The 26,744-nt window shown below is 42.1% G+C and overlaps 2 long non-coding RNA genes across 2 annotated transcripts in view; both read left to right on the forward strand.

The window, feature by feature from the left end:
- Positions 1 to 26,744, forward strand: part of LOC310897745 — a 117,869-nt gene that overhangs the window by 59,980 nt on the left and 31,145 nt on the right. The window lies entirely within an intron of this gene.
- On the forward strand, positions 146 to 24,773 carry LOC310897747. The gene is made up of 4 exons (XR_014582530.1): positions 146 to 887; positions 23,919 to 24,045; positions 24,138 to 24,204; positions 24,346 to 24,773. It is a non-coding gene; the product is annotated as an uncharacterized lncRNA (long non-coding RNA).

Below are 26,744 nucleotides of genomic sequence, written 5' to 3' on the forward strand. Positions count from 1 at the left end.
AAATCGTCCTCTTTCTCTACTCACTGTTTTGACATTTTTCACCTGAATCTTCCAAGTGTGCTTTAACAAGATGGAAAAAGATCTTCCTGAAAAGAGGAAGAAACAGCCTTATGTAGCCCCTGCAGCATGGTGTCTTTCCGATATTTGGTTCAAGCAACATTAGTCACAAGCCATTACAATAGCTGGCTGCAAGTGGTCTGTGGCTGCAGCTAAGCAGGAGCTGGGCACTCAAGGCAGAACCACGCAGTACAAAGCACAGCATTTCTGACAAAAGAAAAATAAATCCCCAAGTCGCCGAGTAAATATTGTTTGCATGTATAGTTCACCATGGCTGGCTACCAGGAGAAATAAAACATGTGGAAGACAGTGCTTTTAGCTAAGGGTACACAGCTTGACTTAGATAATAAAGGGTGATGGTACAGGATCTGGAGCAATAAACACCATATTTTAATGAATAATTTTTTGAAATAACAGAACACAGAGTTATTATAAGGGTTATCTATTTCCATCATCAATCTGTTGTGTTTTTGACAGTAACCTCTGCCTGGATTTGTTTGTATTATCATTATCCTAGGAGCTTTTAGAGAGGTTGCTAATGGCTTGTGATTCAAATGCACCTGGAAAGTGCATGTTTGTTAGCACCTTTGCATCTGAAAGGTGAATAAGGAGTAATCATGAAGTCAGTATATAGGAGGGGAGAGTTAGCTCCCTACTTCCTTTTATCCCTCTGGGAGGGGATAATTAAGAAAAGTGTTAGTTTAGATAAAGATCAAGAATAGGTGGTTTTTTCAGGAACTCTGTTTTCTGCTACTTTATCCCTAGCCTGCAGTTCTCACCTAACTGAGAAAATCAAAAAATGCTCCATAGGAGCTTCTTAGCGTAACACAGTGAGTAGTTCTTGCTTTTTCTAGGGGCCTGTTACACTTTTATTCAATGTTATCTTAGTGGGATTTGTTTGGAGGTTTATGTTTGTTTCTAAAAGGTTTATTGTTCTGTCAAGCTAACATAGTAAGCCTGGTCCCCTTCTTCAGGGGATGTCCCAGTTCTTTGCAGCTAGTTAACTCCCCAGTGTTGCAAAATGGGTCTGTGCTGTCTTTTCTCATCTTATGCCAGAAACTTTTGTTGTTGGGTTAAGAATTAGAAAGCTTAAAATGTAGGAAACCTTCACTGTTATTGATAGCTTCTCTCTCCTTAGTATACAGGTCTGCTTTTCCTTATAAAATCACCAGTTTGGGGAGGGGAAGAAAAGAGGTATTGGTTATAATCTGTGTCTAGACTCAGAATGGACCCTGATATCCTTTCAAGAAGAGTGGCTGATGCCTTTATTAAATAAGGGAGTTGCTTTCCCTGCTCATCAGGTTGAGCTGTTATGTATGGTGTGGAAAGAGAGCAAAGGTGTTTTTTGTCCTAAATCCCTAGTTTGAGGCAAGTAGTTAGAGATAGCATATGAGCTAACCTCTCCTGCACATGCATCCTTGAGTTGAAACAAAATGAGTGTGTGTGATGTAGAAATAGCAGAACACTGAAGAAATAGTATTTTGTTCAGCCCAGCTTGACCAGTGGGCAAAATCCAAAGCTATGAGTACTTGCTGAATGGGAGCTTTGTTATCTTATGCTCTTCTTCTCAATGTTTGTACAAAATGAAAATCCCTGTGAGTGAGCATTGGAGGAAAAAGAAAAGCTTTTCCCCTCTGTACCTTGATACCTGGGAAGAAGGTGTTGTCTCTCCTCTTTTAGGTGAGGAGGAAGAGGACAAGGGAGGGGTGGAATTGTTTTGTTATTGGAGAGAAGTCTATTCTTTTCCTTCTTCCAACCCTGCTAGTTCTTAATCCATCCTGAGCCCGTAGATAATATAAAAACCTTTCACATGCAAATATGTCAATTTATTTCTACAATAGCAAACCAGTGAGGGCTGAAAGGGAAGCCACTGTAATGCTGACAGTTGTATTGTTCTGAAACCATTCTGCTTCTCAAATTCAGGAGCAGTCTAATCAATGGCCATTCAAGGCTTCATCATCCTGATGCTTCTCATCTTTCTCAAATCTTTCTTTGTAGCAAAATTGCTGACATGCTCACCTACTCAGCTCCACCTGACCATATTACATCAATCTGGATGTCAGAGTCGAGGAAGTTTCTCTTCTCCTACGGCATGAGAAATGCCTTTACTTCTCCTCCCCCAATGTCTAGAGCAGCATTGTCTCAGGAGAAAAGAAGAGGAGGGCAGGGCATGCATTTTTCTGCATGGCTTTTTTTCTCTCCCGCCACAGGGAGATGCTGTTTGAGAAGGCAGCCAAGCTTTGTATCACAGGCTTGCCAGAACGGATTGTTCCACATTTATTTTGCAAAGAATGCATCTCAGTTCAACGCTTTTTTCCTACTCATATGTAAATAGAAATGGATGAATGTACTCGAGTGTTCTGCATGGATAAACTATAATAAAATGTTCAGATCCTTTCCTGAAAATAGTGCCTGTGTAGAGGGCTTGCATATGTAAGTTAGGAAACTAAAGGACCTGCTTTATACCACTCAGTTTTGCACCCTCAGCCAAGTTGAGATGATATGATATTTTTTTTGTGCCACCAAGAAAACCCTGCAAGCATCAAGTCTTGCTCCAGTCTGCAAGCAGACTGGTGGCATGTATGGGGCACTGAAGCTAGGTACTCCTGACTGCCAGCGTAGCAGTGTTTCTAGGTCTGAGATGGCTTGAGTCAAGTCCTTGAGGAAGAGTCTGTGCGCAACACTTCTATGTTAGGGGTTTGCAGGGCTGGACCAGGACTCTGTCCCTTCTGCCCTCTCAGGATGGGCTGCTTAGGAAGGGCGATGAATGGGGGAAACAAAGGAGGTTTGGGGGATTGTCTGTTCAGTGCTGCAATACCAGCCCCAAAGCTGCCAGTACTTAATGTTCTCAGAGGGACTTCTATTTGTGTTTCAAGAAGCTTTGCATATATGGGGAAACCTCTTACCGATTGGAAAAATGAGAATTAAGGGAGATGCAAGGAAGGATGCTCTTTTTGTTGCGACTCTGAAGTCAGATAGATGTGTTTAAATCAACTTGGGTGATAATAAGCAGAACATAATGACAACCCTAGTTTCCCAAAATGTAGGTATACTGCTCTGCTGAAGGATTTTACAGCAATATCTGTGAATATTTGTTCTGCCTCTGTCTTGAACGTATCTTTGTGGATGTACCTTGAAGCTGAAGTCAGCAGCTTTCCTCTGGGAGGCTTGGTTAATTACACAACAATTACACAAGAGGACCCATGTGGATTTTAGCTGCGGCCTTTTCTTAATGCATTTTAAAAGCAAATACAAAGCTTACAAAGCCTTGAGTTAAGCCCTCTGAGGCTTTTCTCAACAGCTGCAACAAGTGAGTGTGCAAACCTCTGTCAAAGCGGAGGATCCCTTTGGGTGTGTGCACTGGAGAATTGCAGAAAGGAGGAAAAGCAGCTTTAAGCTACCTTCTCCCTCCTCCCAGGCATTCTTTCCAGAGTTCAAGTAGTTATAGAAACTAGGAAGCCATCTGGTTATGTCAGATCTTGGCAAGCAGGAGCATGACTCATGATTTATAAAGAGGCAGCTGGTAAACAAGGATGAATTCTAACAGTGGGCAAAATATCACTTTTATTGATATAACACTATTCTTATTGTTACTGTGTGTCCTATTTCCTCCTACCTGTAGAGGTTTATGTGAGAAAACTATTGAAAAATAAAGTGGCTTAGAAGGTAGCAATTTCCTAGTGGCCAGTCCTAATAGTTTCCAACCATCCATCCGTGAGATTGTGTTAGCATTCCCTGCAAACATTTATGGGCAAGTTTCTTTATAGAAAAAATTTCTGACTTGAACTTTTTTTTATCCAGCACAGTATGTGTTGTACCAGATATTTCCTATATCTGGATAATAAATCATTTGTAACTGCTGCTTATCAAAGTAATTCCTATTTCTGAACAACCTAAATCACAAGTTCCTTCAAATCTGAACTCTGACCATTTCCCACCTCTTGGCCTGGAATCTGCAAAATATCTGTAGTCCCTTTTTAATCTGTAAAGGAAGCAGCAGTTGTCTGCTTATATTACATTCAGACTTACTTGAGACTTTGACAACATCCTGCACTTCTGGAAGACTACTTCTGTTGTAGTTGATGTGGATCGTGGAATTTCTATGAACACCTTTTTTAATTAAAAAATTGGGTTGTTTAAAAAGAAATTGATTCAGTGCCAGTTAATTACTAGAAAATGGAGAAGCATGTGCTTCCTGCCACAATTAATTAGTCCACTGGATGTTTCCTAGCTCACGTATGCCTGTATTCTAATTATGTGGAGACAGTTTCTGCCATGAAGCATTAGCATCCAACCACCAAGGAATATGTACACTTCCACAAGTCTCATCTGCTGGGTCAGCTCTCAGAAAAAAGATGGTGAAGACTTGTTAAATCACGTTGTCCAACCCTCTTAGCTGGCATCATTTTTCTAGCCTTTGAGTTCTTTGTTCTCTACCTAACTGATCAAGGAAGGGAATTTCTCTGAGGGGAGAAATGCATCTGAATTTGTGGGCCATGACCTTGCAGATATGCAATTAAGCCATGCTGAAAACATTGTAATAACCCTAGACCAAAGAAAAAATATCCAGTACAGAGCTTGGGAGTGGCAAAACTTTCCAAGTACATAAGGTAAAATGTGGCAGTAGGTATTTCATTCAGACATTTTGCTGTCGTAGTTGATATGTTTTTATTCTTTTTGAACTAAATACAAGAGACTAGGGGGAGGGAAGGGGAAGGGAGGAGAATGTTTTGGTTTGTACCTGAGAAGGTTGACAAATGCAGCTATGGGGAATATTCAAGAGACTCTGCTAATGACTTTGTTTTTGTTTGGCTTCCTACCATGCAAAGAGATTGGGAGTTGAGGCAGATAAGCTCCCAGACCTTGGTTGGTCAGGTTGGTCAGGTTATGTGTTGCACTGCAAGGATGAATGGCAGCTACAGATTCTTTCAGGTGGGCAGAGCTGTGTGGCTGGAAGACTTGTACTGAGCAGTGCATGAAAAGCCAGGCTGATCGATAGGGGCCCAACTAGTGACTGGAACCAAGCATCTGTCAGACGTGCCCAGAGAGACTGCTGGACAGAGGAGTCTCCTGGAGCTGCATTTGGAGACATAAGGCTCACAGCTTTCAGCCTCACCTCAAAGTAATGTGCATTTCACAGTCCATTTCTCTATTTAACTTCCTTCTTGATCTACGATCAGTTCATACTGATTAACTCTGCAGGTCAATATTTAAAGTACTCAACATCTAGGTAGCCAAGCGCACTCCATTTGTCTATTAAACTTATATACCTCAAAGATCTTAGTTACATGTATTGATGTTTTTTTTTGAGATACAAAATTTGTACCAATGCCTCACTCTATATGGAAAACAGACCCTTCAAGAACTAAACCTGTTTCCTCAAGGAGACTGGAGGCTGCAGAAAGCAGGTCCTAACCCTCTGGGGGAGTGGATACTAGAGATGAGCAAGCAAGTGGTCTGGTGGGACAGGCAGGGAGAATCAGTGATGGCAGCAAGGGTTTGAAACCCAGGAGGTATATGAAGAACTTTGTAATTCTGCTTTTGTGCTGTAGCTTCACCTGGATATTTAGTCTCAGAGGAAGAAGAATGCACAGGTAGGTTTAAACAGGGTATCATTTTGTATTCACTGATTACGTTTCATTCTGCCTCTCTGGCGCAGTGGTAGTAGGTTGCTGTGGAAGATGGCTGTGGGCAAATGTGCTGTGTGACCAGACATGACAGAAGGCTGCAAATAACACATGGTGCTGGTTAACTTCTTGAGGAATCCAGGTCCTGACATCTTGATTCGCAAGGTTCACAAGCAAAGACAGGTGCTTTTCCTGTAAGAGGCAGAGGGGAAACATCAAGGGCTACAGCCCATGGCAGTACTTTTTACTTCCAGAATATTTTAAGCAATGGGTCTGCTGAGCCACAAAAAAATCTTTTAGCTTCTGTTAAAATTATAGCTGTGTAATATACCTGAGACCATAACGAGAAACTTAAGTGTTGATATTCAACATATAACTTCTGTTTGGAAGTAATTAGCAGGCGTAATCTGTGTTTGCTGAAACAGGATACAAAATATGCTGAGACTGTTAATTCTTCCCCATGGAAGTGGCCTGCTCCTGAGAGCAGTCTGTAACTCCAGGTGCCATGTCCTCCCTTGGCATACATCTTGCCAGGACTGTAATTTTAATTCTCTAAGTAGATGTTTTACCAGATCAGTGAACATCTTTGCTCTTGTCAGGGAATCTCAACGTTTGACATGAGATTTTCATTATGTCCAATATCATTCCTAGGAAGGTGCCTAACTGGGAGGTGAAGACTTCTGCCAGAAATGCAGGAAACCAAACTTCTCAAAAGACACATTTTTTCAGTGGTATATCATTTATGGCACTGGTCAGCAAAGCATTTAATCATGTACAGAAATCTCATCCAGTTCAGCAAAGCAATTTTCTGTATGTGGGAGCTCCCCAGCTGTACAATTAGGATAGGAGAACTTTTCTCTCTGCTCTATGAACTTATAGGGTTTATAGATGAACTTATGAGTATATGTCACCAAGATAGGAAGAGTGGTAGTTATTATTCATTAAGCTGCAAAATGGAGGCTGGGGGAAACAGTAAAGGTTGGGCACCGGATGAATACCATGTCCATCACTTTTTATATTATTTCTTATATTTCTTAAAGATCTGACAGCTGGAGGCATGTGATTAAATGTTATTTCCTACATTTCAAAACCAAGTAAATGAAATGCAGTTGCTGTCCTTGGCTATAGGAGAGGAAAATGTGAAGACAGGGCTGGCATGTTGGCTCAAAGAGGAGAAAGCAGAAGCTGAAAGCAAATACATTTTGATTTCTTCTTAAGATCTTGCAGTCTTTAAGTCAGTGTCATGATTTCAAAGGTGGTAAAGGGATGTCCAGAATCTTAAGGAGGTCTGGGGGACGGATAATTAAACAAGATCAAGTGTTAAACACAAAAAGTTAAAGCAAATGGTTTACAAATAGTTTTGCTTCTTGATAGATTGCATTATGCTAGTTTTCAACCCCTCTGGTTTTACCTGATCAATTAATTCTTACTGCTTGGTCGTGAGTGCAGTACTTGGTAACCATCCTCTAAGCTGATATGATTGTGTTAACCAGCTAAACAAGCAATGCAGTGTTTTGGGAGGAAGAGAGGAATTATCCGTGTAACTCTAAGACCCAATGGCTAACCTATTTCTGCCAAAACAAACACATTCTGTCCCACTTGGCAAACTAGAGGGGAGGAAAAAAAAAAGAACGAAAGTGTAGCAAGTTGACTCTTATAGCAGCTGCTCTCTTTGGATCTTCTTTGAATTTGGGCAAAAACCTCTGGGAAGGGCTCTACTGGAGAATGCATGCAGTGCATCACGGCTAAGAAAGCCTGCAGGCAGCTAACCAGCAGAGTCTGTGCTTGATTTGCTTCAAATGTCACCACTCCATAGAGCTACTGGCTGTAAAGTCAGACTGTTCAGTCTATACTTCTGACAGCTGGTAGAGCATTTCAGAAAATGAGGTGGAATAAGGTTAAAGTGTCTTTCATTCTCCTTCATCTAGAATGAATGCTTGTATGTAAGACTACTTTAAAATGGATGTTTGGGAAGATTTCTTGTTGTAGTATTTCTAGTTTTTTTTTACCAGTTCAGAGGGGCCAATGCTGTGGTTTAATGTGTGCCAAGTACTCTTTCTTACTCTGGGCATGGTGATTCCAAAGACAAGTAGAAGTTGGTGCAATAAACAAAAGCATCCCATATTGATCCTCTTAGCCCTTTGCCTGTCACATTTTTTTTCTTTGCCACGTTCACTCTCACTGATATTGTATGTAATCTCTTGAATGTCTGCAGTGAGGACCTACGAGGTGTTTACCTTAAAGTAACCTGCTGCTGTCTTTGTTCCATCTCTTAAGTATCTTTAAGAGATACCTGGACTCGTCTCTACCTTTCTTCATTTCTGGCTATTTCTTTCTGTCCTATCTTCTGAGGCTATGAGTTTTCTTTCATTTACTATACATATTTTTAAGGTATTAAACTCTGATTTTATGCTCTCTTTAACTGTCACCTGCTCCTTCTGTAGTTTGTTGACAACTTAATTTGTCCTTATATCACTTTATGGTTGTCTTTTATGTCTTTCCTGTCCTTGCCTTTTTCTGAAATTTAAAGAGAATATAGAGATCCTCAGTTCTGAAGGCTCTGTGCATTGTGGCTGTGTAGACTGGCATCTTCACCTCCCTGCTTTTCTGGGTGTTCTTCTGTTTTGTGCATCTGAGAATAACCTAGGAGTATACAGCCGTTAGCCCAAATCTACTGTCAGTTGTGTCAGGAAAATGAAGATGAGGAGTGAATGAAAATAAAACTGCTTGAAGCTTCTGGGGCTGCCTTTACTTTTATTCTGAAGATTGTTAAAAGAGAAGAAATAAAGCAGAGAGATCAAGGGTAGATCAGAAAAGCAGTTTTAAATTGGAGAAAATACAGACTCAGAGTGATGTGTTCTGTTCAAGGTCCCAGCACTGGCTGCTGGTTTTCTTGGATAGAGTTGGTTGGATGATGATAGTCAGATTTGACTAAGGTGCTGATAGATTGATCTGTTTTGTTTGTAATATTTCTGAAGTGCTTAAGGGAGTTATATCTTTAGGCCTTCAATGATAATTCAAGTAGAAGCAGAAGCCCTGAAATCAGACAAATCTACTTAATACCACTGAGCTAAAAATCTACTGAACATTTGCCTAGTGGTAGTGTAATACTGCTTGTTTAAACAATGTGACTATTGTTTAAGTTCTGACAGTGGACCTGGGTCAAGTGGGTAGTCAAATGTCTGCATACTAAGGAGGTTGAAATCACAGGTCTCTGACTTCATAGGTCAGTGTGAGTGAGTGAATTTCTGCTCCTAAAGTGTTACACCCATCAGAAGTGACAGAAAAGGTAGCTTGCATAGATCTAGTTAGACAAGAGGAGCAAGGCCAGAACTCATGACTTTGGCGATCACACCAATGGAAAGGAAATGAAGAGGTGCTTTGACATCAGAACAAATCTGGATCATAACATTATTTGGATGTCATAGCAAAACAGCTGGTATACAAGTATGCTGTGGGATCCTAAGCAGAGTACTGGGGCAGGGATGATAGTGGTTTTTGGCATGAGTTGGTCTTCTGGCATTGGAAGAGCAGAGTTCTAAGGTACACTCAACTTCAGTATGCTCACCAATCTAACTTTAAGCAGGCATGTAATCTTGGCAGATCTAACAATTCAAGAGACCATTCTGTCCCAAATCCCCTAGGTTTTCTGTTACTGCTCCCTTAGTTCAGCTAATGGAAGCTCTCCTCAACTTTTCCTGTGCAAGGTCAGCCAGGTTAAGTTACTGATCAGTTGCATCTGGAGCAAACCCATGTGCATTCGGTAGAACTGTCTAGCTGTCTGCACAGTAATAAATTCAGAGTGCCTGGGAATGTTTACAGACAGAAAGTTCAGTGGCAAGGAATGACTTTCACACATGCTGATATGTGTTTTTAAAACCCCATCACAAGGGGGCGCTGTGCAGAGCCTGTGTGTTAGGAGTGATTCCTCAGGTGCTGTACAGGCAGAGCAAAACTTGAATCCCATATGTGAAAGGACTAATTTGCCTGGGCCAGCAACATGTCAGACTGTTTCCTCAAATTACTAATGAATGATAAGAGTGTATTGTCTGGGAAGGTCAGCTGGTTTGTAGATGCACCTGTGCATTATAAACAAAGACATCATTCAGGGAATTATTTCTTCTTAGTATACAATTAAATGACCTCCAGAAATCCCTTCCGATGTCAGGCATTCTGTGATGATTCTGCAACTTAGTACGGATTCACTCTATAAAATATACGCATCACAACAGAAATAATTGGAGCAGGACCTCTTGGCATGGTTGTTTTTCAAGCTCCTAGTCATTTGGAACCATCTTCAAAACTCCTTATTTGTCCCTAATATTTCCTCTTTTCTCACCCCTCCTTTCACATCTTCTAGTTTTCTTTTCGTTTTGTTCAGTGCTTTAGCTTTAGAATAAGCTGCCATAACTAATTAGAAGCACATCAGCAAGTAATTTCTGTGCCATCCGGAGCTCTTTCATGCCCATTTGGAAGAGGCTTACTGGCCAGGAATAGCTAGCTGTTGCTACTGCAAACATGAATCAGATGTTGCTCCATGAAAGGGAAAGCAGTTACGGCTGTAAATAAAACAGCATGAAAGATCAGAAAACTGACCTAACAACTTTAATAATCGGGCAGTTTTTGCACTTTGTTTTGCTGAACTCCTCTTTTTGTAGATTTTTAGAAACAAATTATTTAAGTCACCCAGGCTATCCCTAGGGCCAAATTAAGATGTTCTTCCCTTGTAATATATTTAAATCTTGTCCAGTCTTGTTTGGAGACATTCAAACTCCTGAAGAGAGATGAAGCACAATCATATTTCTCAATAATTAAAGAGTTGCTGTGCATGAAGTTTCATTCACATGTTTATCTCTTCAGATTGTTACTCCCTTTAGATGGGGAAAGTGTTATGACTAAAAATAAAATAAAAATAAAAGCTGCCCTGTTTGTGATACAACTAATCAAGAACAAGATTAGGATCTGCAGCTTCCCTTCTGACAGAGGGAATGCATGAGTCAGCTGATGACCAAATCAGCAGTTTTCTACAGAAAGGTTTGCTGCTGGAAGCTGTCACAATGGTAGTGGGTTCATTTCAGTGAAGCTTCCTGAACAAATGAATGTTTTACTGGAACTGTCACTAAGGAGACATGAAAGATGAAAAATCAAAGAGTAGTAGAGATGGGAGAGCAGGAGAAAAGAAGCAAAACAGCTGAGTGAAAAGCTTGTTTCAAATTCTGAACTTTCTCAAAGATTAAACCTATTTGTGCCTGTAGTATTGATTCTGCCCCCATATTTAAAATTAATTTTGATGCTGTTCTTCAAAGAAATCTGAAGGTCCTAGTCACTAGGAATGACCCCAAAATATTTATACTATGCTTTCAATTATCGCTCCTGTAGTTTTGTGTCCCAGGTATTTTTAGACACAACTGAACACTTGTACATTAGTGACTGGACCAAGGATTTAGACTTCAGCACTTGAGCTATTCAGGGGAAGGTAACTTTCCAAATGCCAGTAGTGGCTTGAATTGTCAGTTTCTTTTCCAACTGATCAATAAAAGCTGCTTTGTAAATACCGTTAATCTCTCATTTATGTGCATTCAAGCTTAGACTGAGGACCAGAGCATGTACTGTTAGGCTGATCAGATAAAATGATTTCCTTAGGATGAAAGATGAAATTAGCTGTATAGCATGCAGTCCTTCAGCGAAAGAATAGCCTGCTGCTTCAAGGCTTCAGCATGGTGTGGTAGAGCTTATGTTTATGTAGCTCTTTTCCTGCTGCATTTTGTATCCCTTAAGTCAGGTACAACTAGAAGCACAACTGTGGCACTTGTTGGTGTCACCACTTTAGCTCTGTAAGGAGAACATCCACTCCACTGCTACTATATGTATAGATATGGTATATAGATGCATGCAACAGGACTAAAATGCAGCTCATGCCATTTGAATTCAACATACTGATATTATTGTTTTTAGTACTGTGCAACTTGTCTTACTATTCAGATTCAGTCTTGATAGCTTAATGATATACCAGCATAGCAGGTTTATGTGCAAGGTCTTGGCAGTGGGGGGCTGCAGGGGTGACTTCTGAGAAGAGTCCAGCAGCTGCCCCATGTTAGATAAAGGCCAGTTTCAGCTGGCTCCAAAAGGACCTGCTGCTGGCCAGAGCCGAGCCAATAAGCGATGTTTGCACCTCTGTGAGAGCATATTTAAGAAAGGGGAAAAAAGACTGTTGCACAACAGCAGCTGGGAGAGCGAGGAGTGAGAACCAGCCCTGCAGACCCCCCAAGGTCAGTGCAGCAGGAGGGCAGGAGGTGCTTTGAGGCACCAGAGCAGCAGTTCCCCCGCGGCCTGTGGAGAGGCCCCTGGTGGAGCAGGCTGTCCCCCTGCAGCCCATGGGTCCCACACGGAGCAGATCTCCACGCTGCAGCCCGTGGAGGAGCCCCCGGTGGAGCAGGTGGATGTGGCCTGGAGGAGGCTGTGGCCCATGGAGAGCCCCCGCAGGAGCAGGCCCCGGGCCGGAGCTGCAGCCCGTGGAGAGGAGGCCACACAGGAGCAGGGGGTCTGGGGAGAACTGCCGCCCGTGGGGGACCCGTGCTGGAGCAGTCTGCTTCTGGGGGATGGACCCTGTAGTATGGAGCTGTGTGGGAGCAATTCTTGAAGGGCTGCTGCCAGTGGGAAGCCTATGCAGGATCAATTTGGGAAGGATGGCATCCTGTGGGAGGGACCCTACTTGGAGCAGGGGCAGAGAGTGACCGTAAAGGGCCAGTGGAGGCAAAGTGTCAGGGACTGACCACAGCCCCCATTCCCCTGTTCCCTGCACCGCTCAGGGGGAGGAGGTGGAACAGGATGGATGGGGGGTAGGTGTTTTTTAGTTTTCCTTTGTTTTTCACTGCTCTAGTTTTTTAGTAAGAAGTAATAAATTACATAAATCTCCCTATGCTGACTCTGTTTTAACTGTGATGGTAATAGCTGAGCAATCTCCCTGTCTTTACCTCAACCCTTGAGCCCTTTTCATCATTTTTTTCCTGTTCCCTCTGAGGATGGGGGAGTGACAGTGGTTATAGTAGAGCTCAGCTGCCCAGCTGGATAAAACCAGCACAGCAAATATGTGGGGGGGGAGGGAACAAGCCCTTGGATGTGTGCTTTCTCTCTGCAAGTGTTGTGATCATTAGTTTTTTTCTCCCTTAAAGAACTGCTATTACTTATATTTAAAAAGAAAAACAAAAGACAACCAACTCCTGTTGCAGTAGTTGTCTCAGGAGGGTGGTAATACTGCATGGTGGTTTATTGCACAGGGTCAACAGTTCAAGTCCACCGCAGCTCATTGTCTCAAGACATTAAAGAAAACGGAGTGCATCCTCTCTGCCAGCTAACTCATAACATATGCATCCAGTTCACCATTGCTGCTAATTGTCTCCCTTAGTTGTCAAGTTCAGTAGAGAGGCCAAAAGGTGAGGGAGACTATGAAAAATGAATTACTCTCTCTTCCTAATAACAATCCCATTAAAGGATGTTAGCAAGGAAGTAGGTGTATGTAGGAAAGTGATAGCACGCATCATCATTGCTTTTACATCAACACCCAATATTGTTTTCCGGAGTTGTCAGGCTAGTTCTCTCCTAGGAGCACTACGTAAAATATTTATTTCTTTTTCTGTTGAAGAGAACTAGTTAATGAGAAGGCCAAAGAGTATGCTGTGAATGGCACAAGTTCTTTTAGTTTATTATTAACTTAAAAAGGGGGAGGAAAAAAGCAGGCATTGGTGCATTTTTCTTGGTGTGTGTATAGTTATATGTATATATACATACCTGTAGTCATACTCTATTTGGCTTGCACATAGGTCTGGATTATCATGTAACTGAAACAACTGTCTGCTTTTTATCTTTTTATATTAGCTTTTTGCATTGGATTTTTTTTTCCATTGGATGAGTTTGCTTTGGGTGGAGGGATGGGGGGGAAAGCCAAGCTGATCAACTTTGCATTGCTGTTTCAGTGAGATGCTAGGAAGCAAACCCATTCAGAGTAGGCAGAGGTGACAACCTGCAATCCTAAGCATAAAAGGATGTTTTCAAGATGTAGTCATGTCTGGTTACAGGGAACTACTGCTGTTTCTATTTTGGGCCTGCTGAGATATGCAGGAGAGAGAGTGATGCTAGTTTCTAGAAGCTAGTTGTATGCACGCAAATGCAAAACGAACCAATTTAAGATCAGAAACGAGCTTTCAAATATGTTTCTTGTAATTGAATTGTTCCAGAGGCCCTTGTGTCATCCTGCATGGCTAATGCCATTTGTATACTTGTTCCTTGGCTGTAGTACTAGGAAGGAAACATAACCAGGTAGTTGTGTTTTCCTAGAGGAGCTTGTCCCAGAAGAGTAATTTTATGATTCAGTCTCATTAAGTGTTCCTGAGATACGAAATGTCTCCAAACATATCCATGAATGTTCTTCAGGTTATATAATTTCTTGCGGAGCTAGAGAAGACTGCAAAACCTGCACAAGAGATCCCCTTTAATGAAAATTCTGGATGTCATCTCCAAGCAATTGAAAGAGAAGAATGTTATGAGGAGTAGTCAGCATGGATTTACCAAGGGGAGGTCGTGCTCGACCAACCTCATTGCCTTCTATGATGACATCACCAGCTAGGTAGATGGGGGCAGATCAGTGGATGTCATCTACCTTGACTTTAGCAAGGCTTTCGATACTGTCTCCCATGACATCCTGATAGCAAAGCTGAGAAAGTGTGGGATAGAGGAGTGGACAGTTAGGTGTGTTGAGAACTGGCTGACTGGCCAAGCTCAGAGGGTGGTGATTGGTGGCGCAGAGTCCGGCTGGAGACCTGTGACTAGCGGCGTTCCCCAGGGGTCGGTGTTGGGGCCGGTCTTGTTCAACATCTTCATCAATGACCTTGATGAGGGAATAGTGTCTGCCCTCAGCAAGTATGCCGATGACACGAAGCTGGGAGGAGTGGCTGATGCGTCAGAAGGTTGTGCCGCCACTCAGCGAGACCTGGACCGGCTGGAGAGATGGACAGGAATAAACCAAATGAGGTTTAATAAGAGCAAGTGTAGAGTCCTGCACCTGGGAAGGAACAACCAGATGTATCAGCACAGGCTGGGGGACAACCTGCTGGAGAGGAGCTCTGAGGAGAAGGACCTGGGGGTCCTGGTGGATGACAGGTTGACCATGAGCCAGCAGTGTGCCCTCGTGGCCAAGAGGTGCAATGGGATCCTGGCGTGCATTAAAAGGAGCATGGCCAGCAGTTCAAGGGAGGTGATCCTCCCCCACTACTCCGCCCTGGTCAGGCCTCACCTGGAGTACTGTGTCCAGTTCTGGGCTCCCCAGTACAAAAAAGACAGGGAACTCCTGGAAAGAGTCCAGTGGAGGGCCACAAAGATGATACGGGGCCTGGCATCTTCCCTATGAGGAAAGGCTGCGAGACCTGGGTCTGTTCAGCCTGGAGAAGAGAAGACTGAGAGGGGATCTTATCAATGTGTATGAATACCTGAGGTGTGGGAGACAGAGGGATTTGGCCAACCTCTTCTCAGTGGTTTGTGGGGATAGGACAAGGGGCAATGGCCACAAGATAGAGCACAGGAAGTTCCGCACCAGCATGCGAAAGAACTTCTTCACGGTGAGGGTGACAGAGCACTGGAACAGGCTGCCTAGGGAGGTTGTGGAGTCTCCCTCTCTGGAGATATTCAAGGCATGTCTGGATGCCTACCTGGGCAGCCTGCTCTAAGGAGCCTGCTTTGGCAGGGGAGGTTGGACCCGATGATCTTTCGAAGTCCCTTCCAACCCCTTCGATTCTGTGATTCTGTGAAAATTGAATGGTGATGTATCATGATCAAACATAGATGGTGCACTTCTGTCCATGTGACTGGGAAGTGGAGCAGATCCTGAAGTCTTATGCCCAGTGTGAGTGATGAGGAGACAGCAGAGACAAATATTCAGGTTGACTGCAAGGTTTTGTCATTTCTGGTCTGCAACTCTTGAAAACAATGCTCTCCTAATCACAGTGATTTCAGACCAGGCCAACAGGATTCATGCTCTTACAGCAAAATTAACTATTTGTGAAGAGTTTGTAGCAAACCTAGACAGGCAAAACAGAATGGTTATATTTGTAAACCAAAGGTTCACCTACTCCAGTGCTCTGCTTTTTTTGTTGTTGTAACTAAGCAGCTGTAGCTGTTTTTAGCTGTAGAAGATGGTTGGAAATGAGCAAGAACAGGATGAACATATTTACCATTTGTTATCCTTGTTATTTTCAAAACCTCTGATTAGTTTTAAACCAGAATCCCTGAGCTAGAGGATTTTTCTGTTTCCTAAACTCTACTGATTTATTTTCTGAATGGATTCAGTCCTCTGCTTGACCAATAAGAGTATAGCATCCTTTTTATCTTCCTTCTTCAAGGAATTCCACAGCTCTGCCACAGCAATGTGAAGACCTGCCTCTTTGTTCTTACTTTGAACCTAGCTCCTTCCTTGCTTGTCTGTTAATTCTTGTGGTGGAATAGTCAGGCCTTAACCTACATTCCTCGCCTTACTTCTGACTATATTATATCCCTTCCAGGCTATTTTTTTAGAGGAGTAGTGATGTGGTTTTGAGCAGACCTCTGATGTCTGTCTTCTCTCTTGTGCACTCTTTGCTGCATCTGTGCTCATCAGCCTCTTTGCAACTGCATCCTGTAAGAACAGGTGAGAAAGTTTGAAGCATGTGCATCAGATATACAACCTTGACTTTTGCACCATCATTGAGGGATAAAGCTGTTGAGCAGTCTTTCACTAAATACATTCCTCCCAGGGTAGACGAGTTATCCCATTAATATGCCAGACAGGGTGGGATTTCTTCCTAATAGGACCTCTGCATGCATTTCCATAATCACACAGATACAGGCACTGGTTTGGAAGGCAGCACCTTCAGATCCTGATGTGGCTGCTAAGCAAAGCTGAAGTGAGCTGACAATGACATTCCTGAGCTTTCAGCCACAAGCAGGCTTGTGCAGCTTGGCACTGGAGCACGCAGTGAGAAGAATGTAAAAGGTTTGGAGACAGCCAAGGCCCCTGCATTGTTCAGTATGAAATTGCCCAGGTGCAGTCATCTGTTTGGCAGGTGCTTTGCTGACGGGAACAGCTTTTCTTTTGAGTGATGAAGAAATGCAGGGGGACAAGAGTTAGTGTTACTAGTTTCATCTGTAATTTTTGCTATTGCTTTAAGTAATTTGTTACAGACAGGACAAAAAGTGATTTTTGCCTTACTTTCTATGTTTTGTTGATGCATATTTATAAGCATTCTACAGAGCTAGTGATGGGCAAGCAGAAAATTGGAGATGCCAGACTGTTAAGCAAACTAAGAAAATTGATTTGGTAGGTGTAGAAAACCTATACATGCTGTATCCTATCCTTGATATTTTGTGGCTGTTACATAAACATTCTTTGCCTTAAATTCAAAAAAAAAAAAAAGTCAGAGACCAGTAAAACTCCTTGCTGTGGCAGGGAAGCATAAGCTGGTGGTTATTCCCTCTTCAGACATCAGGACTTCGGAGTCTAGGGGATGCACCAGATGCAGAGGTACAAGGAAGGTTCAACTCAGCAGAGTGTGTGTCTTTTGACAGTTTGTGTTGCAGGCAGGATTTTACATTTCTTTCATCAAACAACATCATTTATCTGAAACCCATGTCCTTAATAAAGGCTTCAACTATGGCTAATCCATAGAAGATGAGCAGCAGCATCCACCATGTTATAAAAGACAAAACGAGTCATTTTCTGTAGGTGTAATTTAGGTGCTTAAACCCAGAAAATGTTTTTTGGTAATAGATTGCAGAATCATGTGGGTATGTAACTGGGAGGTAGATGCTGAAATGGGGAAGAAAGGTATGGGTTTTATGCAGTCTGCACCCACAACTTCTGCACACCAAATCTGCAGAACCTCCCATTCCCTGGTGTCTATGCATGGTCTAAACTAAGTTTTTGATTTTTCAGGACAATGGCCTATATTACTTTAAATGATTTAAGAAACAAATACGTTTCAATTGTTTGAGAATGCAAAAATCTCTCCTGCTCCAAGCTCATACATGACCCAGTGATTTTCTCCTTTAAAAAAAAAAATGGAGAAGAAAACAGGGAGCTGAGGCCCATCAGAACTATGTTTATCAAAGCAAGAAATGAGTTGCAGTAATCAAGGTCTCCTTATAGAAAAAGCCTGTAATGGTGAAATGGTATTTTGAAGGGTGACTTACTGGATAAAGCTTAAAATGATGTTTTGTGAGACTAGGGATTTGAAAAGTCATCAGGATGGAGGCCAAGCAAGGGACTTTCCCACAGACTGCAGAGAGGTGTTGGGCTTTACAAACAAAGAGCACAGAACCTGGAGTGCAGGCATCAGTGTGTCCCACTCCTGTCCTTCCTCAGTGAAGGAAAGGGGCCTTAATAGATCTATATCCCAGCAGCCTAAAAACATCCTGCCCAGAAACACAGAAATATCTTAGTAGGGGTGTTGTTGGAGTGGTTGTGGGGTGTTGTTGATGTGTGCTTAAAACAAAAAAAAGCCACAAAACCCAAATAATGATTTTAATTCTCTGTAGTTGATCCCAGGGGAAAACTCAGGAGCCACGTATCTTTCTATATTTAAGAGTTGAAGCGAAATAGCCTTTTAATTTAACTATGAAATAGAAAATCTGTGCTTCCTGGAGGGAGAAAGAAGCTCTGGCACTACTGTTTGAATTCATAATTCCTCACCTTATGTTATTTGGTTCTCAGCCATTCATCAGGACCTTCTATTCTACAGTCTGGTGCTGTTCTAGACAGAAAAAGGTGTTTTCCTCCACATACCCTTAAATGTGAATTAAAGAGGAGAACTTAAAAACACTTTGAAAAGCATTAGACTTGGAGAGGCATCTCTGATTCTTGCCAGGCATCATCAGCGAAGTGGGTGGAAATATCTCTTTATGACTTTCGACTCGTGTGGAGGGAAAAAGATGCCTCCCCCTTCCCAAAAAGGTTACTGCTCAAAAGTGAGCAGCACAGCTAGTGAAACTTAATGAGACGGCTGCACTTTCTGCCAGCTGGCAGCAGACCTGGGAGCAGACTTATGCAATTAGTGAAGTTTCTTCTGACTCCTCTCTTCTGCTCTCCCGTACCCAGAACCTGGTGTCTCTGACTCTGTATGTTACTACAGCCACAAAGTCAGCCTGGGATCATCTGCTGGACCAGACAAGCCACAAAGGAGCCCTGGCTTGTTTGCTCCCAGATAAGTGATTTTATCTCATACAAAAGTCAGGGAAAACTTTAACTTTTCCTTCTTTATTGGAAGAAGCAGTGCTTCTTCTGTGTAGTCAAAGGACTGGGCTGGTGTTGAGTCCATTGCTATGACCTCCAACAGAACAGAAGCAAAATCTTTATCTTGTGGCAAGATAAAGTCCAAGTCCTTGTCATGAAAGGCATGGAGCTGTCAGGGAGCTTTAACTGTTATGTGCCTATCTCTAGGTCCACTGTTAAACCTGTTCCACGGTGACATTACTATTTATCACCCTAGGACTGCAGTGTTCTGAGACTGCAATGATACGAAAACACCTAGCCTGCATAATTTGCAGTACTGAATGAATCCCCAGTGTGTTGTCAAGGATTTAGGCCACTTCAGGAAGTAGGTCCTACTTACTGGTGTTACTTCAGGTTATGCCCATTGGGAACTTTTCTGGAGGTTTGGAGGCAAAGTTTGAAGCGAGTAAGATTTGGGTATACTTACTATCTCTACCTTTGCATCTTTGATCGTGTGGGCAGGTGGGCTACCTTGTGCATCTGAAAACTTGTCAACTACATGCTCTGTTTCAGTAACTGAGCTTGTAAATTCTGGGACTCTTCAAACTCTAGAAATTCATTTAGTAGAGAAACTCTATCCCACAGGAATCCGTGCATGGGGTGATAAGCCCGCCTTATTTCCAGGCATGATAACTATGAACTTCAATAGATTAGAAAGTAAAATACCCTGGTGATATTGGTGTGAGTTAGGAAATATGCCTAGAAATTTAGTTTATCCATTTTTTTCTTCATTAGAGCTGAGTTGTTATGCCTTTTTTGATCCCACAGCAGTCATTAGAAGTTTCCTTTACTTGGATTACTAGACTAAATACCTATGTCCTTAGGCAACACTTGTACAAATGACACTAAGTTACCTTGGCTGGAAGGAATTTCTAAGATAGGAAGTAGGGAGAAGACGGTGTAAAAAAGCTTTGAATAATAGCTGAAAGAGGCAGAGATAGTAAAATGAAAGGGCCCTCACGCTTTAATTAAATTTTTGTGGATAAAGGACAGGTTGCCATTTCACAGACAAAAACAAACAAAAAAAAAAAGGAAGGAGCCAGAAAACATTGTCCAAGTGCAGTCCAACAGGGACCTGTTTACTAATTGGAATTATTTGCAGGGAGTTGCTAAATGCTTTGCTGACTCAAAATGGAATAACTGTATTTTAAATTGCCAGGACTTATGAACCTCCCTTGAAAAACTGAATGAGCCATTAAGATGCCTTGCTAAGAAGAGCCTTCCTTGCCCTGAGTCTTTAAATTCACTTTCTGTCCATGTCCAACCCTTTGGCATTATAAGACAAAATAAAACAATGTGGCTGAGAACTATTGTGTTCAAGGCTTCAGATTTTCAAGAGATGCATGATTGTGTATGAGGTATCATCTATGAAGTCCTTGATTCCTTAAAAAGGGGATGATCTGCCCGTGGGCCATATCTTGAATTCAGCTGGCATCCAGACACTTTGGGGTATAAGAGGAACCAGAACTTCCTCAGCCGTAGTTTTATGCAACCATATGTAAAAGCATTTTGTGAACAGATTGTAGCAGGAGGTGGCTGCAGACAAATCAACTGTACTGACTTCTGAAATTTTCTTGTTAAGATTGATCTTGATTTATCCAGAACCAGTTTGGCCACTGGTGGTTTGGGATTTCCTTTGCTTTTGTTTGCTTTTCATTTCCTCTGGGTGTCTTGTGGAATATGGAAAGATTTAGTCTTTTCATATACATTTCAGCTCACTGTAGAGCTGTGTACAGTTATATCTGCATAAAATTTGTCATCATTGTATTAAAATATTGTTCTCTACCAACTACATATGCAGTTCAAGTCCCTCTTTCATAACTTCATAACTTGCACTTTAAGTAACTTCTAGACTGAGCAATGCCTATTAGCTATTGCTACCAAACTGGAAGGAATATATTTGGCTTTGCCTCTCATCTCTTATCAAAGCAGTAGGAATTTAAAGGCCATCCTATTACTGTTTTCAAGGTCCAGTAGACATGTAGCAAGAATAAAGATCATTTTTTTAAAAACAATCTAATTCTCCACCCGATTGCTCTTCGTGCTTGATTTGTGCACACAGCATAATAATGTTATTAAGGGTAATCAGTACTGCCATCGTTACTCAGGCAAAGAGAAGCTACCACAATATTAAACAGCTTTTCACATTTGAGTCATGAAATAATGTAGCTCATAGAGCACCCCTGTGGTGTTAAATACACTGGAGAAAAGCCCAGGCCAAAACTGTCTTAGGGTCTGAAAACACAAACTTTTTAATTATAAAGGATGGTAGGTAGAACACAGACATGAGCAGCAACACCTTCCTGAGAAACCAATGCGTTGTGCTTGGATCTAATTTTCAGATAACTGTTACTGTATGTGCTAGACATATACCCATACAAGTATTGATTGAATATGTAAAAATGATATGAGATAGCAAAGTAAGTCTCTTGGGAACAAAGGACCATATGGGAAATCCAGATGTAATGTCATTCACTTCTCATATGGTACTTCCTATCTGCATTGAGAACAGTAGAATACACCATGGAGACAGTGTAGAAACATAATACATACAGAACAGGTTAAAACTGTCCATTTTTTTCATTTGAAATTTTTAAAACTTTATTTTTGCAAATTACCTTTCCAAAAAAGTATTCTTATTTTTCATTTCAGAAACAAACCAAAAAAATTTCTTCCTCTATAAATTGAGGGACTGAAAATAATAAACTAGATGGAATCAGATTTGCCCCAATAGAGGCTGTTCTGTGTTGTTTAGCTGTATGATACAAGCTGTGGCAGTCCAGTAGGCCGTATGTCTTAGATAATGATGCCCAGCCTTTTTTATTTGCTGTATTATCAAAGCAATAGAGGCTAATGGTGGTGTTCAGGCCTTTTTACTACCAGTGTATGATAATAGAAAAGACATTGGAATTGTTGAATTTTCTTCTAAAATTTAAAGAAAAAAATCACAAAGCTTTGAGGAGTTTCGAATGTATGCAAAATGCAAGAAATTACATATATTGTCAGAGCAGGCTTACTGACTAAGGTAATATAGTCCTCCATTTACTTTAAAGTGTGTTAGGCAGGTAGCCAACAGTCTACTTTCCCCATCATAAGCATCTGCTTTAAGCAAACTTTTGTGATCTTGAGTCTTGCAGTCTTCTCTGACTGTACGGGCTGCCACAGCCAAACTCAGTGATGTGATTTTCCCTTCTTGATGAGATTTTCCATGGCTCTTTGCTTAAGGTACTTCCATTGAAAGTGCTGTTAATAAATGTGGAGATTTCTCCTGTAACCATCTTTTTCATTTGATTTGGTGCTCAGGTTCTTAATAGGATTCATGCTATGCCATACGGTAACAGGGAATCACTACTCTGTATGTCTAATCCCTGGAGTTCACCGAACTCAGCGGGGATATTTCTATTGCCTTCAGTGTGCTTAGGATGAGCACTAGTGACGGCAGAGTTTCTTGAATACATTGTAATGAATCTGAATTCTTGGCGGCCCTGAGAGATAGATATCACTGCCCCAGTTGTGCTGATAAGGAAATAGAAGTCTGGAAAGTTTATGCTTTCCAGAATTGTCTATGATCATAAAACAGCCCTGCAGATATGCTGAGAAGCAAACACTTGTCTCCAGTCCCGCCTTACCTAGAAGGCTACTCTGCCCCTTTGGCACCACACTGGCTACTATCAACTTGCTTTCCAGATCTTCACAGAATGAAATAACAGCCCTGACAGCTGCTCCCTATGTACTCAGCTTTGCAATGATCTTGCCTTGCTCATAGTGTGTGTCCAGCAGATACTAAAGGTCTACCTGAAGCAGCAGCTGTACTGCTGAGTGCCTGGGGATCTTTCATCCCTCCCTGATCTGGCTGTGGTGGGATAGAGGCAGGGCAAGGAGGGTGGCTCACTGAAATGCTGGGTCCAGATGCAGGTCTTTAATCTTCTCCAGCGGTTAACCCTGCTGTAGTTTCTCTGTAGTGTTAGCTCTGCACAGCAGAGGGCATGTGCATTGTTAGTACTATAGAGTTTGTCTGTGGTAACTGAGGTACAAATACAAACCTTAGGACAGCAAATTCATCAACAATGTGGTATTTGGTTAATTGCTCATACATACAGTAATATCTTTTTATTGTAAATTGCATGATCAGGCAAAGCATCCCTCAGGTAGGGGCAGGCAAGCAACTTGGTCTGTGTGAAAGGGTGTTTGATATTAAGATGTATCAGGCTGAAGTAATGTTTATTTACTGCAGATAAACATGGTCAAAATATGCATCTGCTTCCAGAATAATCTAGAAACTCTCTGAAGTGGCAGGACACACCTAACAGGTCACTATGTGGTCAGTGTGTTTTCTGCATGCCAGAAATCCTGCCTGATAAGTTTGGACCATTTTATATGGGCTTTTCATGTAAGCATTCAAGTCAAGCAAAAATCAGTTAATGCACTGGTCCCAGCACCCACAGTGGTAGGATGGATTTAAAAAAAAAAAAATAGGCATGAAGATTAAATGATTTAAAAAGAGTACTCTTCCACTAGAATATTCCTAACAAGATGTGCAGTGTCCTTGCATGAAACAAAAATCAATATGCACATCAGATATGCAAGCTTTATAGTACTGTTAAAAGGGAGAGGGGGGAAAGGTGGAATCCTGAATTTCCTATATTTTGCAATTATTCAATAAGACGCTTCATCAGGGAAGCCATTCTGCATAGTGTCATTTTACAGTCTGTTCCATGCTTGCTGCTCAGCTGTCTGATAACTCAAGGTGCTGAAGTTGAAAAATCTCTGGATCCTGGTTCAGCCACTGTGCCCACTTCTGTTCCACCTCCAAACTCAGGTGGAGCAACTGCCTTTAGGGGTCCAGCCTGAAGGCTTCTGCTGGGCTGCGTCTTTTGGGGTTAGGGGTTGGAGTGTTATAAGCTTGCTGCTCTGAAGGGCTTAATATTTCCTCCTCTTAGGGGAAGAGCTGAAATTTGGCTTCCTTTCCTTTTGGGCTGTTCAGATCAGACATTTCTCTGTAAATTGGATACCTCAGCTGAGAAGGAGATCATCCAGGTGAAGCTCAGATTTCTGGCAAGTCTGCAGGTTTGACTCCCTGTTAAGTGATGCAAGGGGTTTGATTGTTCTGACCTTGTTGTCAGGAAGGATGCGCATTGATTTTTTTTTTTTTGCACAAGCTCTCAGGGGAAACAATTGTGTTTAATGCCTGCCTGCCATCTGGCTCTCCTCTACCTGGGGAACGAGGTGAGTGTACATGTGTACATTTCTAGAAATGGGATTACACTAGCACAGAGTACTAACCAAAACAAGATCTCTGCAGTACTGCATATGCATACTGCATAAAGATAAGAAACACCTGAACATGTTAGAATTAATGTATTTCAGGTAGAAGAGACCTACAAAGATCATCAAGTTCAACTGCCTGACCGCTCCAGGACTAACCAAAAGTTAGACCTTGTTTTTGAGGGCATTGTGCAGATGCTTCTTGAGCACTGACAGGCATGGGGCATCAACCACCTCACTACCAAACCTGTTCTTGTGTTTGACCACCCTCACAGTAAAGAAATGTTTCCTCATATCCTGGCACAGCTTCTTGCTGTTCCTGCATGTCCTACCATTGGTGTGGCCAGGGGGAAGAGACTGGCACCTCCCTGTGTGCTTCCCCTGCTCAGAAGTTGCAGAGAGCAGTGGGATTCTGAGCCTCCTCTTCTCCAGAGTGGACAACCCAACTGCCCTCAGCCTCTCCTCACAGGACATGCCTTCCAGCCCTTCTGCCAGCTTTGTTAGCCCTCCTCTGGATGCTTTCAAGGGTATTAACATCCTTATTTTTTTTTTTTTTTTTTTACATTGTGAAGCCCAGAACTGCACACAATACCTCAAGGTGAGGCCACACCAATGCTAAATATAGGAGGAGAATCACCTCTTTTAACCAGCTGTCTGTGCTGTGTTTGCTGCACCCCAAAATGCAGTTTGCCTTGGCTGCTAAGGCATACTGCTGGTTGATGTTGAGCCTGTTGTCTGACCAGCACCCCAGGCCCCTTTCTGCAGAGAATGATAGGGAAGAGGAGGAACAGACACCAAAAATGAGTGTATTTTGCACAGAAGGTCTGTGGCTGCAAACACTTTCAAAGTCAGAGCCCAGTGGGTTAATTTCAAGAGTATAATTGCTCTCACTGTATGTGTTTGTGTATCCCTCTGAAGTGAGCCAGTGCTCCCTATGGTGTTGGAAGGAAAAAAGTTTCTCCAGAACAGCCTGAACTTAAATCCTGTCTGTGTTTGTGCTGTTGTTTGGGCCCAAGCTTGTCTTTCCTTTTTTTTTTTTCTTCCCTCTCATCAAGCATAATATCATCATCTCTATCTTTTTGTCCCCTTCCTTCCTAAAAACTATAATTAACATCTTAGTCTAACAAAGTGGTAATGCCCAAGGAATTGCTCCTAAGCCATCAGAAGTGGCTTTGGAGCTCTCTGCACCATATTTCTTAGCTTGCTAGAGTTTAGCAACCGGTTGAGTATTTGTGGCTAAAGTAAAGTGGCTGAGGAAGGGTGAAGGTAGGTGGTTGCACTGAAACTCTAAAAGAAAATGCTGAAATAAAGGAAAACGTATTTTTAAAGGAAGTGACAAGATACTTTGCTAGAAGACTGTAAAGTGATGTGCCCAGTGAGAACAATTTGAACTTATTTGTTCAAGTTCAAACCATTCTGTTTGGACATCAGCTGCCTCCTACAGCAACCACGCTGACTGATTATCTGGTGTAAATCTGCATAATTTGTCATACATAATGTAGTTAATTTACTTCAGGCTAAAACTTTCTATCTATTCACATTAACACATTTTACAAAGAACAGGAGAAGGACACTCAAATGACACACGCATCCTTTCCACGGCTCTGGGTTCCTATGCTCCTGGGTAGTTTGGAGCTGAAAGATTATCCTGGGGACATTTAGAAATGTTTAATGTACACAAAAAAGCATCTTCCATCACTTTACGGTTCCTAGGTATAACTGTGCTACAGCATACAATCTTTTAAATTCTGGGCTGTGTGTGAGTGCAGATAGGGATTTACCAAGAAAACTAAGAGGTCTAGGGTACCGCTATAGGGAGGCACACATCTACACACTTTCTAAATACCTCCAGGGATGGCAACTCAACTACTTCCCTGGACAAACTGTTCCAATGCCTCACAGCCCTTTCAGTGAAGAAGTTTTTCCTAATGTCCAACCTAAAAGTCTCCTGGCACAACTTGAGGCCATTCCCTCCTGTCCTAACACCTGTTGCTTGGGAGAGGAGACTAACCCCCACCCCACTACAAACTCCCTTGATGTAGTTGTGGAGTGGTTAAAGGTCTCCCTTGAGCATCCTCTTCTCCAGATTAAACACTACCAGCTCCCTCAGCTGTTCCCCATAGGGCTTGTGTCCCAGGCCCTTCACCAGCTTTGTAGCCCTTCTCTGGACACGTTCCAGGGCCTCGATGTCCTCCTTGTACTGAGGGCCCCAAAATTGAACACAGCACTCGGGGTGCAGCCTCGCCAGAGCTGAATATGGGGGACAATCACTTCATGAGTTATTTTTTGAGTTCAATACTGTACCTGTTGAGGTATATGTATATTTACTTTTTTTTCCTCAAACTTGTACATTTTGAGTAATTACTTCTGAGGAGGGGAAAAAAGTTTCTGGAAAATGTTCAAACCTACTAGAATTTCTCCATTTTTTTCAACTCTTTCAACCAATATGTGGTTGATATTCTACAATATAAACCAATGGGGATTATATTTGAAATATTTCA

Source organism: Anser anser (genome assembly GCF_964211835.1).
Source record: "Anser anser genome assembly, chromosome: 3".
NCBI classification, from domain to species: Eukaryota; Metazoa; Chordata; class Aves; order Anseriformes; family Anatidae; genus Anser; species Anser anser.